At 51.5% G+C, this 18,204-nt stretch overlaps 1 long non-coding RNA gene across 3 annotated transcripts in view; it reads right to left on the bottom strand.

Moving 5' to 3' along the window:
* LOC140471519 (uncharacterized) overlaps nt 1–18,204 on the bottom strand; it is a 57,719-nt gene that overhangs the window by 34,150 nt on the left and 5,365 nt on the right. For 2 of the 3 annotated variants that reach the window (XR_011957068.1, XR_011957066.1), the window contains exon 1: nt 15,205–15,355. The exons of the other annotated variant lie outside the window; for it this stretch is intronic. This is a non-coding gene — a long non-coding RNA (uncharacterized lncRNA). Of the gene's footprint in view, nt 1–15,204; nt 15,356–18,204 lie in introns of those variants that run through there. 3 annotated transcript variants of the gene reach the window in all.

The raw sequence follows: 18,204 nt of genomic DNA, 5'->3' as shown, positions 1-18,204 counted from the left end.
CACTGAGATTCTCACACACGGACTCACACACACACTCTGGGACTCACACACACACTCACTCTGAGACTCTCACACACATATTCTGGGATTCACACACACACACTCTGGGACACTGATTCTCACACACTCTGGGACTCACACACACACACTCTGGGACACTGATTCTTACACACTCTGGGACTCACACACACACACTCTGGGACACTGATTCTTACACACTCTGGGACTCACACACATACTCTGGGACACTGATTCTCACACACTCTGGGACTCACACACACTGGGACACTGATTCTCACACTCTCTGGGACTAACACACACACACACTCTGGGAAACTGTGATTCTCACACACTCTGGGGACTCTCACACACACACTGGGACAGTGACTCTCTCACACTCTGGGATTCTCACACACACACACACTGGGACTCTCTCTCTCTCTCTCACACACACACACACACACACACACACTGGGACTCACACACACACACACACAGAATCTGGGACTAACACATACACACACTCTGGGAAACTGTGATTATCACACACTCTGGGACTCACACACACACACACTCTGGGACACTGATTCTTACACACTCTGGGACTCACACACATACTCTGGGACACTGATTCTCACACACTCTGGGACTCACACACACTGGGACACTGATTCTCACACTCTCTGGGACTAACACACACACACACTCTGGGAAACTGTGATTCTCACACACTCTGGGGACTCTCACACACACACTGGGACAGTGACTCTCTCACACTCTGGGATTCTCACACACACACACACTGGGACTCTCTCTCTCTCTCTCACACACACACACACACACACACACACTGGGACTCACACACACACACACACAGAATCTGGGACTAACACATACACACACTCTGGGAAACTGTGATTATCACACACTCTGGGACTCACACACACACACACTCTGGGACACTGATTCTTACACACTCTGGGACTCACACACATACTCTGGGACACTGATTCTCACACACTCTGGGACTCACACACACTGGGACACTGATTCTCACACTCTCTGGGACTAACACACACACACACTCTGGGAAACTGTGATTCTCACACACTCTGGGGACTCTCACACACACACTGGACAGTAACTCTCTCACACTCTGGGATTCTCTCACACACACACACTGGGACTCTCTCTCTCTCTCTCTCACACACACACACACACACACACACACACACACACACACACACACTGGGACTCACACACACACACTCTGGGACTAACACATACACACACTCTGGGAAACTGTGATTATCACACACTCTGGGACACTGATTCTTACACACTCTGGGACTCACACACATACTCTGGGACACTGATTCTCACACACTCTGGGACACTGATTCTCACACTCTCTAGGACTAACACACACACACACTCTGGGAAACTGTGATTCTCACACACTCTGGGATTTTCTCACACACACACACTGGGACTCTCTCTCTCTCTCACACACACACACACACTGGGACTCACACACACACACACACACACACACACTCTGGGACACTGATTCTCACACTCTCTGGGATTCCCTCTCTCACACACACTATGGTATCCCTTCACTAACACACACGCTGGGACTCTCTCCCTCTCACACACACGCTAGGACACTGATTCTCTCACACACGCACTCTGGGACACTGTGATTTTACACATACTCTGGGACACTGATTCTCACACACACTCTGGGACTCTTATTCTCACACACTCTGGGATTCCCTCTCTCACACACTCTGGGATTCCCTCTCTCTCACACACTCTGGTATCCCCTCAATGACACACACTCTGGGACTCTCGCTCACACACACACATGCTGGGACTCTCTCTCTCTCTCTCTCTCTCTCTCTCTCTCTCGCGCACACACACACACTCTGGGACACTGAGATTCACGCGCACACACACTCTGGGACTCTCTCACACACACTCTGGGACTCACACACACACACTCTGGGACACTGTGATTCTCTTACACACACTGGAATTCTCTCGCACACTCTGGGACACTCAGGGAATCTCTCTTACATTCAGGGATATCCTTACACACCATAGGACTCTGGGACTCTGGCACTCACTCTGGAACTCTCTCTCACTCACTGTGGGATTCTGTTACACACTCTGGGATTCCCTCTCACACACTGTGGATTGACACACACTTTGGGACTTTCTTGGATTCTGTCATGCACTCTAGGAATCCCTAACACACTCTGGGACATGCTGGGATGCTCTCACAATCTGGGATTCCCTCTCACACACTCTGGGACTCTCTGGGATTCCCTTATGCAATCTGGGAGACTGGGACTCTCTCATACTGACTCTGGGACCCTCTTCCACACACTCTGGCACACTGTGATTCTCTTACACTCACTGGGATGCTCTCGCACGCTCTGGGAGTCTCTCTTACATTCGGGGATTCCCTTACACACCATGGGACTCTGGGACTTTCTCACTCACTCTGGGACTCTCTCTCACTCACTGTGGGATTTCGTTCCACACTCTGGGTTCTCTCTCACACTCTGGGATTCCCCCTTTCGCACATACTCTGGTATTCTCTCACACACACACACACACACACACACACACACACACACACACACAGGGATTCTCTGGGATGCCCTCTCTCAGACACAGCCTGGCACACCCTCTCTCACAAACACTCAGAGAAACTCGCACACACACTCTGGGATTCCCACTCTCACACTCACGCCGGGATTCTCTCACACACAATCTGGGACTCTCTGGGATTCCCTCTCTCTCAAACACACTCTGGGATTAAGTCTCTCACACACACTCTGGGAAACTCACACACACACACTCTGGGATGCCCTCTTGCCCACACACTCTGGGAAACTCACACACACACACTCTGGGATTCTCTCACACACACTCTGAGACTCTCAGGGATGCCCTCTCTCTCACGCACTCTAGGATTCCCTCTCTCACACACACTCTGGGACTCTCTGGGATTCCCTCTCTCACACACTCTCTGGGAAACAAACACATTCACTCTGGGATTCTCTCACACTCACGCACGGACTCTCTGGGATGCCCCCTCTCTCACACACACACTCTGGGTCTCACTGGGACTCCCCTCGCTCACACACACCCTGGGACTCCCCCTCACGCTCACACACACCCTGGGACTCCCCTCGCTCACACACACCCTGAGACTCTCTGGGATTCCCTCTCTCATAAACGCTCTGTGAAACTCGCACACACACTCTGGGATTCCGACTCTCTCACACACTCTGGGAAACACACACACTCACTCTGGGATTCTCTCTCACACACGCACGGACTCTATGGGATGCCCTCTCTCACACACTCTCTTGGACTCCCTCTCTCACACACTCTCTTGGACTTCCTCTCTCACATACACCCTGGGACTCCCTCTCTCACAAACGCTCTGTGAAACTCGCATACACACTCTGGGATTCCGACACTCTCAGAGTCTGGGATTCGCTCACACACACACTCTGGGACTCTCTGGGATTCCCTCTCTCTCTCACACTCTGGGATTCTCTCACACACAACCTGGAACTCTCTGGAATTCGCTCTCTCACACACACTCTGGGATTCCCTCTCTCATACACACTCTGGGATTCCCTCTCTCATACACAGGGACTCGCTGGAATTCCCTCTCTCACGCACAATCTGGGATTCCCTCTCTCAGGCACCCTCTGGGATTCCCACTCTCTCACACACTCTGGGATACTCTCTCTCACTCACATTCTGGGACTCTCTGGGATCCCCTCTCTCTCTCACATTCTGGGACACTCACAGACACACTCTGGGACACTGTGATTCTCTTACACACACTGGAATTCTCTCGCACACTCTGGCACAGTCAGGGAATCTCTCTTACATTTGGGATTCCCTTACACACCATAGGCTTCTGGGACTCTCTCACTTCCTTTGGGATTCTCTCTTACTCACTGTGGGATTCCCTTACATGCTCTGGGATTCTCTCTCACACTCTGGGACTCTCTGGGATTCTCTCACACACTCTAGGAATCCCTAACACACTCGGGGACACACTGGGATTTGCTTACACACTCTGGGATTCCCTCTCTCACACACACTCAGGGACTCTCTGGGATTCCCTCTCTCAAACACACTCGGGGATTCCCTCTCTCACACACACTCTGGGATTCCTTCTCACACACAATGTGGGACTCTCTGGGATTCTCTCTCTCACACACACTCTGGGAATTGCCCTTTCTCACACACTCTAGGATTCCCCCTCTCTCACACAAACTCTGGGATTCTCTCACACACACTCTAGGACTCTCTGGGATTCCCTCTCTCTCACACACTCTGGGATTCCCTCTCTCAACACTCACTCTGGGAAACTCGCACACACACCTTGGGATTCTCTCATTCATACTCTGGGATTCTCTCTCGCATACACACTCTGGGATTCCGACTCTCTCACACAGTCTGGGATTCGCTCACACATATACTCTGGGACTCTCTGGGATTCCCTCTCACACACACTCTGGGATTCCTGCTCTCTCACACACTCTGGGATTCCCTCTCTCACACACACTCTGGGATTCCCTCTCTCACACACACTCTGGGATTCCGTCTCTCACACACACTCTGGGATTCCCTCTCTCACACACACTCCTGGGACTCTCTCGGATTCTCTCTCTCTCTCTCACACACACTCTGGGACTCTCTGGGATTCCCAGTCTGACACACACTCTGGGATTGCCTCTCTCAACACTCACTCTGGCATTCCCACTGACATACACACTCTGGGAAACTCGCATGCATACTTTGGGATTCTCTCATTCATACTCTGGGATTCCGACTCTCAAACATAATCTGGGATTCCCTCTCTTACACACACTCTGGGATTCCCTCTCTCACACACACTCTGGGATTCTCTCACAAACACTCGGACTCTCAGGGATGCCCTCTCTCACACACTCTCTGGGATGCCCTCTCTCACAAAGACTCTGGGAAACTCGCAAACACACTCTGGGATTCTGCCTCACTCACACACTCTCTGGGATTCCCTCTCTCACACACACCTGAGACTCCCTCTCTCACACACACTCTGGGAAACACACACACACACTCTGGGACTCTCAGGGATGCCCTCTCTCACACGCACTCTGGGATGCCCTCTCTCACACGCACTCTGGGATGCCCTCTCTCACACGCACTCTGGGATGCCCTCTCTCACACGCACTCTGGGATGCCCTCTCTCACACGCACTCTGGGATGCCCTCTCTCACACGCACTCTGGGATGCCCTCTCTCACACGCACTCTGGGATGCCCTCTCTCACACGCACTCTGGGATGCCCTCTCTCACACGCACTCTGGGATGCCCTCTCTCACACGCACTCTGGGACTCTCAGGGATGCCCACTCTCACGCGCACTCTGGGATTCCCTCTCTCACGCGCACTCTGGGATTCCCTCTCTCACGCGCACTCTGGGACTCTCTGGGATTCTCTCTCACACACTCTGGGATTCCCTCTCTTACACACTCTGGGACTCGCCCCTCTCACACACAATCTGGGAAACACACACACACTCTGGGATTCTCTCACACACACGCTCGGGCTCTCTGGGAATCCCTCCCTCACACACACACCGGGATTCACGATCAAACACAGTCTAGGATTCCCTCTCTCACACACAATCTGGGATTCCCTCACAAACACACACTCTGCGATTCCCACTCTCTCACACACTCTGGGATTCCCTCTCTCAACACTCACTCTGGCATTCCCTCTCACATACACATTCTGGGAAACTCGCACACACCCTTTGGGATTCTCTCATTCATACTCTGGGATTCCCTCTCTCACACTCTGGGAAACACACATACACATACACACACACACACACACACACATACACATACACATACACATACACATACACATACACACAGGGATCCTCTCACACTCACTCTGGGATTCCCTCTCTCACACACACTGGCATTCTCTCTCACACAATCTGGGACTCTCTCGGATTCTCTCTCTCTCTCTCTCTCACACACACACACACGCTGTTGGATTCCCTCTCTCAAACACACTCTGGGATTAAGTCTCTCACACACACTCTGGGAAACTCACTCACACACACTCTGGGACTCTCAGGGATGCCCTCTCTCAAACACACTCTGGGATTAAGTCTCTCACACACACTCTGGGAAACTCACTCACACACTCTGGGACTCTCAGGGATGCCCTCTCTCAAACACACTCTGGGATTAAGTCTCTCAAACACACTCTGGGATTAAGTCTCTCACACACACTCTGGGAAACTCACTCACACACACTCATGGATTCTCTGGGATTCCCTCTCTCACACACACCCTGGGACTCCATCTCTCACAAACACTCTGTGAAACTCGCACACACACTCTGGGATTCCAACTCTCACACAGAGTCTGCGATTCTCTCACACACACACTCTGGGACTATCTGGGATTCCTTTTCTCTCACACACTCTGGGATTCCATCTCTCTCACACACTCGTGGAAACTCGCACACACTCTGGGATTCCCACTCTCACACTCACGCCGGGATTCTCTCACACACAATCTGGGACTCTCTGGGATTCCCAGTCTGACACACGCTCTGGGATTGCCTCTCTCAACACTCACTCTGGCATTCCCACTGACATACACACTCTGGGAAACTCGTATGCATACTTTGGGATTCTCTCATTCATACACTGGGATTCCGACTCGCAAACATAATCTGGGATTCCCTCTCTTACACACACTCTGGGATTCCCTCTCTCTCTCTCTCTCTCTCTCTCTCTCTCTCTCTCACACACACACTCTCCTGGATTCCCTCTCTCACAAACACTCTGTGAAACTCGCACACACACTCTGGGATTCCGACTCTCTCACAGAGTCTGCGATTCTCTCACACACACACTCTGGGACTATCTGGGATTCCATCTCTCTCACACACTCGTGGAAACTCGCACACACCCTGGGACTCCATCTCGCTCGCACACACCCTGGGACTCCATCTCGCTCGCACACACCCTGGGACACCCTCCCTCTCACACACACACACACACTCTGGGATTCTCTCACACACATTGTGGGACTCTCTGGGATGTTCTCTCTCACACACTCTGGGACTTCCTCTCTCTCACACACCCTGGGACACCCTCTCTCACACACAGGGATTCGCTGGAATTCCCTCTCTCACGCACAATCTGGGATTCCCTCTCTCAGACACCCTCTGGGATTCCCACTCTCTCACACACTCTGGGATACTCTCTCTCACCATCACTCTGGGATTCTCTCTCTCACTCACATTCTGGGACTCTCTCACACACAGTCTGGGACACTCACAGACACACTCTGGGACACTGTGATTCTCTTACACACACTGGAATTCTCTCGCACACTCTGGCACACTCAGGGAATCTCTCTTACATTTGGGATTCCCTTACACACCATAGGCTTCTGGGACTCTCTCACTTCCTTTGGGACTCTCTCTTACTCACTGTGGGATTCCCTGACATGCTCTGGGATTCTCTCTCATACTCTGGGAGTCTCTGGGATACTCTCACACACTCTAGGAATCCCTAACACACTCGGGGACACACTGGGATTTCCTTACTAACTCTGAGGTTCTCTTACACACTCAGGGATTCCCTCTCTCACACACAATCTCGGATTCTCTCTCTCACAAACACTCTGGGAAACTCACACACACACTCTGGGATTCTAACTTTCTCTCACACTCTGGGATTCCCACTCTCACACACTCTGGGAATTCCCTCAAACACTCTGGGACTTCCACCTTTACCCTCACTCTGGGATTCCCTCTCTCACACACACTCGGGGACTCTCTGGGATTCCCTCGCTCACACACACTCTGGGAAACTCACACACACACTCTGGGATTCCCTGTATCTCACACACTCTGGGATTCCTTCTCACACACAATGTGGGACTCTCTGGGATTCTCTCTCTCACACACACTCTGGGATTCCCTCTCTCAACACTCACTCTGGGATTCTCGCACACACACCTTGGGATTCTCTCATTCATACTCTGGGATTCTCTCTCGCATACACACTCTGGGATTCTGACTCTGACACACAGTCTGGGATTCGCTCACACATACACTCTGGGACTCTCTGGGATTCCCTCTCACACACAATCTGGGATTCCCACTCTCACACACACTCTGGGATTCTGTCTCTCTCACACACTCTCCTGGGAAACTCGCACACACACTGGAATTCCCACTCTCTCGGATTCTCTCTCTCTCTCACACACACTCTGGGACTCTCTGGGATTCCCAGTCTGACACACACTCTGGGATTCCGACTCTCACACAGAGTCTGGGATTCTCTCACACACACACTCTGGGACTATCTGGGATTCCTTTTCTCTCACACACTCTAGGATTCCATCTCTCTCACACACTCGTGGAAACTCGCACACACTCTGGGATTCCCACTCTCTCACACACTCTGGGATTCCCCCTCTCACACACAACTCTCTGGGATTCCCTCTCTCTCACACACTCTGGGATTCTACAAAAACATTCTGGGACTCTCAGGGATGCCCTCTCTCCCACACACTCTGGGATTGGCTCTCTCTCACGCACTCTGCGATTCCCTCTCTCACACACACTCTAGGATTCCCTCTCTCACACACTCTCTGGGATTCCCTCTCTCACAAAGACTCTGGGAAACTCGCAAACACACTCTGGGATTCCCACTCTCACGCACACTCTGGGATTCCCTCTCTCACACTCACTCTGGGATTGGCTCTCTCACACACACTCTGGGATTCCCACTCTCACGCACACTCGGGGATTCCCTCTCTCACACTCACTCTGGGATTGGCTCTCTCACGCACACTCTGGGATTCCCACTCTCACACACACCCTGGGACTCTCTGGGATTCCCACTCTCACACACACCCTGGGACTCTCTGGGATTCCCTCTCTCACACACACTCGGGGACACCCTCTCTCAAACACACTCTGGGATTCCCTCTCTCTCACACACACTCTGGGATTCCCTCTCTCTCACACACAATCTGGGATTCTCTCACGCACACACACAATCTGGGATTCTCTCACGCACACACACAATCTGGGATTCGCTCACGCACACACACAATCTGGGATTCGCTCACGCACACACACAATCTGGGATTCGCTCACGCACACACACAATCTGGGATTCGCTCACGCACACACACAATCTGGGATTCGCTCACGCACACACACAATCTGGGATTCGCTCACACACACACACAATCTGGGATTCGCTCACACACACACACAATCTGGGACTCTCTGGGATTCCCTCACTCTCACATACGCTGGGATTCTCTGACACACAATCAGGAACTCTCTGGGATTCCGTCTCTCTCACACACTCTGGGATTCCCTCTCAGACACTCTGGGACTCGCCCCTCTCACACACAATCTGGGAAACTCACACACACACACGCACGGACTCTCTGGGATTCCCTCCCTCACACACACTCCGGGATTCACTATCAAACACAGTCTGGGATTCTCACAAACACACACTCTGCGATTCCATCACAAACACACACTCTGCGATTCCCACTCTGGGACTCTCTGGGATTCCCTCTCACACACACACTCTGGGATTCCCTCTCACATACACATTCTGGGAAACTCGCACACACCCTTTGGGATTCTCTCATTCACACTCTGGGATTCCCTCTCACTCACACACACACACACTGGGATTCACTCTCTCACACACACTCTGGGAAACTCGCACACACCCTTTGGGATTCTCTCATTCACACTCTGGGATTCCCTCTCACTCACACACACACACACTGGGATTCACTCTCTCACACACACTCTGGGAAACTCGCGCACACACTGGGATTCACTCTCTCACACACACTCTGGGAAACTCGCGCACACACTGGGATTCACTCTCTCACACACACTCTGGGAAACTCGCGCACACACTGGGATTCACTCTCTCACACACACTCTGGGAAACTCGCGCACACACTGGGATTCACTCTCTCACACATACTCTGGGAAACTCGCGCACACACTGGGATACTCTCTCACACATACTCTGGGAAACTCACGCACACACTGGGATTCTCTCTCACACAATCTGAGACTCTCTCGGATTATCTCTCTCTCACGCTCACACACACGCTGATGGATTCTCTCTCTCACGCTCACACACACGCTGTTGGATTCCCTCTCACGCTCACACACACGCTGTTGGATTCCCTCTCACGCTCACACACACGCTGTTGGATTCCCTCTCACGCTCACACACACGCTGTTGGATTCCCTCTCACGCTCACACACACGCTGTTGGATTCCCTCTCACGCTCACACACACGCTGTTGGATTCCCTCTCACGCTCACACACATGCTGTTGGATTCCCTCTCACGCTCACACACACGCTGTTGGATTCCCTCTCACGCTCACACACACGCTGTTGGATTCCCTCTCACGCTCACACACACGCTGTTGGATTCCCTCTCACGCTCACACACACGCTGTTGGATTCCCTCTCACGCTCACACACACGCTGTTGGATTCCCTCTCACGCTCACACACACCCTGGGACTCCCTCTCACGCTCACACACACCCTGGGACTCCCTCTCACGCTCACACACACCCTGGGACTCCCTCTCACGCTCACACACACCCTGGGACTCCCCCTCACACTCACACACACCCTGGGACTCCCCCTCACGCTCACACACACCCTGGGACTCTCCTCGCTCACACACACCCTGGGACTCTCCTCGCTCACACACACCCTGGGACTCCCTCGCTCACACACGCTCTGTGAAACTCGCATACACACTCTGGGATTCCGGCACTCACAGAGTCTGGGATTCGCTCACACACACACACTCTCGGACTCTCTGGGATTCCCTCTCTCTCTCACACTCTGGAATTATCTCTCACACACTCTGGGACTCTGTGGGATTCCTTCTCTCACACACACTCTGGGAAACTCACACACACACTCTGGGACTCCCTCTCTCTCGCACACGCTGGGATTCTCTCACACACAACCTGGAACTCTCTGGAATTCGCTCTCTCACACACACTCTGGGATTCCCTCTCTCATACACAGGGACTCGCTGGAATTCCCTCTCTCACGCACAATCTGGGATTCCCTCTCTCAGACACCCTCTGGGATTCCCACTCTCTCACACACTCTGGGATACTCTCTCTCACCATCACTCTGGGATTCTCTCTCTCACACTCTGGGACACTGTGATTCTCTTACACACACTGGAATTCTCTCGCACACTCTGGCACACTCAGGGAATCTCTCTTACATTTGGGATTCCCTTACACACCATAGGCTACTGGGACTCTCACTTACTCTGGGACTCTCCCTTACTCACTGTGGGATTTTCTTACACGCTCTGAGGTTCTCTTACACACTCTGGGATTCCCGCTCTCACACACACTCTGGGATTTCCACTCTGACACACACACTCTGGGATGCCCTCTCTCACAGACACACTGGGAAACTCACACACACACTCTGGGATTCTAACTTTCTCTCACACTTTGGGATTCCCACTCTCACACACACTCAGGGACTCTCTGGGTTTCTCTCACACACTCTGGGAATTCCCTCAAACATTCTGGGATTTCCACTCTTACCCACACTCTGGGATTCCCTCTCTCTCACACACTCTGGGATTTGCCCTCTCTCACACGCTCTGGGATTCACTGTCACACACGCACTCTGGGATTCCCTCTGACACTCTGGGATTCCCTCTCTCTCACACACACTCTGGGATTCCCTCTCTCAACACTCACTCTGGCATTCCCTCTCACATACACACTCTGGGAAACTCGCACGCATACTTTGGGATTCTCTCATTCATACTCTGGCATTCACTCTCTCACACACACTCTGGGACTCTCTGGGATTCCAAGTCTGACACACACTCTGGGACTCCAAGTCTGACACACGCGCTGGGATTCATTCTCTCAACACACGCGCTGGGATTCCCTCTCTCAACACACACTCTGGGAAACTCGCACGCATACTCTGGGATTCTGTCCCACTCACACACACTCTGGGATTGGCTCTCTCTCACACACTCTGGGAAACACACACACACACTCTGGGATTCTCTCACACACGCAAATGGCGTTGCACGTGGTTGGGGGGAACGGCGTTGCACGGGGTTGGGGGGGATGGGGGTGGGTGAACGGCGTTGCACGGGGTTGGGGGGATGGGGTGGGGGAACGGCGTTGCACGGGGTTGGGGGGATAGGGGTGGGGGTGGGGGGATAGGGGTGGGGAAGGGGAACGGCGTTGCACGGGATTGGGGGCGGAACCGCGTTGCACGGGGTTGGGGGGATGGGGGTTGGGGAACGGCGTTGCACGGGGTTGGGGGGGAAAGACGGCGTTGCACGGGGTTGGGGGGGGGAACCGCGTTGCACGGGGTTGGGGGGATGGGGATGGGGATGGGGGTGGGGGGATGGCGTTGCACGGGGTTGGGGGGCGGATGGGGGTGGGGGAACGGCGTTGCACGGGGTTGGGGGGGAACGGCGTTGCACGGGGTTGGGGGGGGAACGGCGTTGCACGGGGTTGGGGGGGGAACGGCGTTGCACGGGGTTGGGGGGGGGAACGGCGTTGCACGGGGTTGGGGGGGGAACGGCGTTGCACGGGGTTGGGGAATTGCATTGGGGGGAACAGCGTTGGAGAGGGTTGACGCGAACAGCATTGCACACAGTTGGGGGTAACAGTGTTGGGGGGACAGTGTTGCATGGGGTTCGGGGAACGGCGTTGTGGGGGGAACAGCATTGCACGGGGTTGGTGGGGAACGGCGTTGCACAGGGTTGGGGGGACATGGTTGGGGGTGAATGGGGTTGGGGAGGAACGGCATTGCACAGGGTTGAGGTATGGCGTTGGAGGGGACGGTGTTGCACATGGTTGGCGGGACGGGGTTGGGGGAACGGCGTTGGGGGGTACAACGTTGCACAGGGTTGGGGGGACTGGGTTGGAGGGTACAGCGTTGCACGGGGTTGGGGGGACGGTGCTGCATGGGGTTGGGGGGGAACGGGGTTGGGGGAACGGCGTTGCTCGGGGTTGGGGGGACGGTGTTGAATGGGTTTGGGGAACGGTTTTGGGAGGGGACAGTGTTGCATGGGGTTGGGGGGGAATGGTGTGGGACTGGTTTGGGGGGGGAAACGGCATTGCACTGGGTGGGGGGGGACGCGGTTGGAGGGACAGATTTTACTCTGGGTTAGGGAGAACGGCGTTGCACAGGGTTGGGAGGAACGCCGTTACACGGGGTTGGGGGGAACAGCGTTGCACGGGGTTGGGGGGACAGGGTTGAGGGGAAACGGGGTTGGGGGGAATGGCATTGCACAAGGCTGGGTGGACGGGGTTGGGGGGAACAGGTTTGGGTTGGGGACGGCGTTGCACGAGGTTGAGGGAACGGGGTTGGGGGAGGGGCATTGCACAGGGTTGGGGACGGGGTTGGGTGGGGTTTCACGGGGTTGGGTGGGGACGGGGTTGTGGGAATGGGTTTGGGCGGGAACGGTGTTGCATGGGGTTGGACGGGTACGGGGTTGGGGGGAATGGGTTTGCACAGGGTTGGGGGGGATGGGGTTGGAGGGAATGGCGTTGCACGGTGTTGCACGGGGTTGGGCAGGGATGGGGCTGCATGGCGTTGGGCGGGGACGTCATTGCACGGAGTTGGGGGTACGGTGTTGTGGGGGCGGGGGGAGACGGTGTCAGACGTGGTTGATGGGAGCAGCGTTGGACGCGGTTGGGGGTGGGTGGGGGGACAGGAGCCCCCTGTAAATTGATGTACATCCCACCCAGCCCCTCAGAGCCCCCTGTACACATTGACACATTCCCCCCACCTCACCCCCCCACCTCGGATCCCCCTGGAAATACTGACACATTCCTCTGGTGTATTAATCCGTTCCTGAAAGTTTGTATAACCATCCCCACAACCACGCTAAATCAGCTTCTCTCAAGCTCCCACTCACAGTGAAAGCTAAAGCCCCCTCTACAAATGGGTGAAATGAACAATCCAAATGATACCCTTCCATTCCCTACATCAAAGCAGTGACTACTCTTCAAGCTGACAATCTGGGCCTCCAATCAATCTCTCTGTTCTGGGAATTCACTGAGCAAATATTAAAGAAATATCCATTATGAACCTGACAGACCACCTTTCAGGGATTCCCCCTGAGGGAGAATGTGTATAGTGGGTATCTCCTGAATTGTCCCAATGGCTGGAAGTGTTTCTCCATCGAGATCCTCTGATTCAGAGTCCAGAAACTGGGGTGTGTGGAAGGACAGGACTGTGTGAGCTAGTGTATACCACATCTGACTGTGTCAGTCACAAAAATAAATCTCTCGCTTTGAGTCCTGTCATGGTCAGTGAGGATCAGTAATGGACGTCTGATTCCCTGTCTGGGAGAAAATATTCCTGTTTTGCAAGATCAACATTTTAAATTGAATATTCCCACGTATCAGAACTACCTCCAGAGTCAGCGATGAACAATGGACCCTAATTTACACCCAGACATCAATGAGACATAGAAAAATAGTCCTTGCTGTTTCAATAGCACAATCACAGCGCCACAGTCAAGCAAATGAGGGGATTGTTTCTCCCAAAAAAAACTTTAGCAACACAGACAGAACGTTACCATTTAGCCCCAGGAGCCTGACTGCAGCTTAATAACATTTTTTGTTCTGATTAAAAGTTTGTAGGCGGCACGGTGGCACAGTGGTTAGAACTGCTGTCTCTCAGCGCCAGAGACCCGGGTTCATTTCCCGCCTTAGGCGACTGACTGGGTGGAGTTTGCACATTCTCCCTGTGTCTGCATGGGTTCCCTCCCACAGTCACAAGGATGTGCAGGTTAGCTGAATTGGCCATGTTAAATTGGCTGTAGTGTTAGATGTAGGAGAATGGGTCTGGGTGGGTTGCGCTTCGACGGGTCGGTGTGGACTTGTTGGGCCGACGGGCCTGTTTCCATACTGTAAATAATCTAATCTAATCAAATGGAAAACATTAACTCTGCTTCTCTCTCTCTCTACATTACCTGCCAGTCTGTTTCAAATTTCCAGCAGCCACAGCATTTGTGTTTATTTTAGTAACATCATCGTTAACTTTTCAGAACTCACCCAGTTTCTGCAACATCTTTTGATCCACTTTGTATTGCAAACATTGCAAATTATTCTCTGGAATGTAGTCAGTGATTCCGTTCTTGAAGTGGAAATGATCACAGATTCCCGGGTGTTTGAGTGAAGTCATTTCTCCTTATCTCAGTCACTCAGGCTGCTCTCCATTTCGGAGACTGTGACCCACTGTTCTAGATTCCTATCAGCACAGACAGCTGCCAACATCAATACTGCCAATCTCTTTGGTCATAATATCCAGTTCAATGAAAACAGCTCTTATCACATGTAGTACAGGATCTCTGAATCTCACCCACTTAGTCAACAATCTCCAGAATCAGGAATAAGCCGGTGCCCCTCTGTTACAAACACTCTGATGGCAATGTGTGCTTCCTTCAGTGAGGAAAACAAATTTGCAACCATCTGTGTCCGTCTGTCTGCCTGAGGTTCCAATAAGTGCATTGATGGAAATCACACTGGAAAACCAAATCCCTTTCCAGGTGTTCAAATCACTTCATGCAGAATTTACAGACAAAGGAAATCTGTGTTATCGGGAGCATAATCTTATTAGTGACAGTCTGTTGCACACAGCAACATGATCTTCTCACAAACACAAGCCATTGTTCTATGTTGAAATTGAAATGTGAAGCCAAAAAGGTCATGTAAACAATCTGCTGCTTGTCACTTTAATAAATGAACTTGCTGATAAGATAATGCCCAAAGTGTTATAAAGTTGAAGGTGTGTACTGTACCTTTAAGAGGGAGAGAACACTCTTCTGAACTGAGAGCTTATAACTACCTGTGTACCGTATATGACTGGCCAGCAATCCCAGAGTGTACTGGGAAAGCAAACAAATGTAACATTTGGCTGTGAAATATAGACCGGAGTTGGTTGCTGTTTTGACAATAATTCAAATTTAATCTATCAGTTTAAATTATACCCCAAGATTCCAAAACCCAATCGAATTTGTATTTATTGTTTTGCCAGCATCAAGCCAATGAGATGATCTGTTGGGGGCATATAAAGTGCAGACATTTTAAAAATTGGTCAGAGAGTAACTGCTGTCTGGGAGAGTTAACATCTTGCTCGCCAAGAAATTAGGAAAGTCTCTCAATCAAAGGGTACCTTTTCATATGAAACATACTCAGAATAAAAGAAGACAACGGCCCAGGGAGATCCTCAGACAGACGAAGAAAGACACAAAAGACAAGAGCCGCTATGTACTTTTGAAATTAAGTTGATGTAATTTTAATAAGTGTCTTATTGAAATAACATATTGTTATATAGCTGGAGGCAGATAATAAACAGTGAAGAGAAAGAGGGAGCTTAGATTTATGATTAGTTGTTTAATATTCACTTTTCAAGTTAAAAATAATTTGATGCTATTTTCTTTAAATAGTGGAATTTGTGAGTTTTCTGTCACTCAGACTTTAACAGATTACGTGGTGAGGTGAACTTTTCTGGGTGCTTGGTTTCATTAACAGAGGGGTTCACCGTCATGTTGTAACAAAAGAAACACAACAAAGTACAGCACAGGAACGGGCCCTTCAGCCCGTAATGTTATGCTGAATGTGACACCAAATTAAACTCATCCTTTCTGCCTATCTTTGTTCCACATCCTTGCATATCCACATGCTTACCCAAAAATCCCTTCAACACCCCGTCTCATATCTGCCTCCTATACCATCCCTGGCAGCATGTTCCAGATTCCTACCACTCTCTGAGGAAAACATATTCGCCCTCACATCTCCTTTGAGCTCTCCCTCTTTCCCCTTAAATGCATGTTCCATAGTAAAGATATTTCAGCTCTGGGTAGAACATTTTGACCGTTAACCCTGTGCATCTCATGACGCTGCGCTGACTGTCCCTAATTAGGCCATTCTTTCCCAAATGCGCATAAATCCTATCCATAAGAATTCTGTCCAAAGCTTCCCAACCACTGAGATGAGACTCACCGGACTATAATTTCCTGGATTGTCCCTATTTCCCTTCTTGAAGAGAGGAACACCAGTCCTCTACGACCTTTCCAGTGGCTAGCGAGGACTCAAAAATCTTGGCCAGGGCCCCAAAAATCTCCTGTCTTGCCTCTCTCAATAACCTGGGGTAGCTACCATCGGGCCCTCGGGATTAATCCACTTTAATGCTCTTCAAGAAATCCAACGCTTTTTTCTCGACCTCAAAATTGCCCGAGCACATTAGCCTGCTCCACACAAATCTCAGTATCCTCTATATCCTTTTCCTGGGTGAATGCCGATACAAAGTAATTATTTAGGATCTCGCCCACTTCCAGTGACTTCAAGCACAAGTTCCTTCCTTTAGACTTGACTGGCCTGACCTTCTTCCTAGTTCTGTGGAAGCTGTGGAAAGGGTTCAGAGGAGATTTACTGGGATATGGCCTGGTATGAAAGGAAGGTCTTACAAGGAAAGGCTGAGGGAATGGAGGCTGTTTTAGTTGGAGAGAAGGTGGTCGAGAGGTGCCTTAACTGAGATCTATAAGATAATCAGAGGGTTAGATCGGGTAGCTATCTTTTCCACGAATGGTGAAGGCTAACATGAGAGGACACAGCTTTAAACTGAGGGGGGATAGATTAAGGACAGATATTAGGGGTACTGTCTTCACTCAGAGAGCAGTAGGCACGTGGAACGCCTGCCTGCAACAGTAGTAGAATCGCCGACGCAAAGGGCATTTAAATGGGCATTGGACATCCATATGGGTAATATTGGAAGGGTGTCGGTTAGATAGGCATCAGATTATTTTCACAGGTCGGTCCCACACTGAGGGGCCAAAAGGCCTGGACTGTGCTGTAATGATCCATGTTCATATCCTCTTGTGGGTAATTATCTCCAGACCGATTTGGGATTCACTTTAACCCTACTTGTGAAGGACATGGCTCCTCCTTGCTCTGCTCATTCCCTGTTTGGGTTCCTTTGAGCTTTTGTTTTACACATTTCTCGCATGCGATGCCAATTCTAGCTTCCCAAAATTTGCATAGGTTTGTTTTTTT

The sequence above is a fragment of the Chiloscyllium punctatum genome, unplaced genomic scaffold, assembly GCF_047496795.1.
Source record: "Chiloscyllium punctatum isolate Juve2018m unplaced genomic scaffold, sChiPun1.3 scaffold_95, whole genome shotgun sequence".
Classification (NCBI taxonomy): Eukaryota; Metazoa; Chordata; class Chondrichthyes; order Orectolobiformes; family Hemiscylliidae; genus Chiloscyllium; species Chiloscyllium punctatum.
The sequence above is the reverse complement of the archived record's forward strand: the minus strand, read 5'-3'. Positions and strand labels throughout refer to the sequence as shown.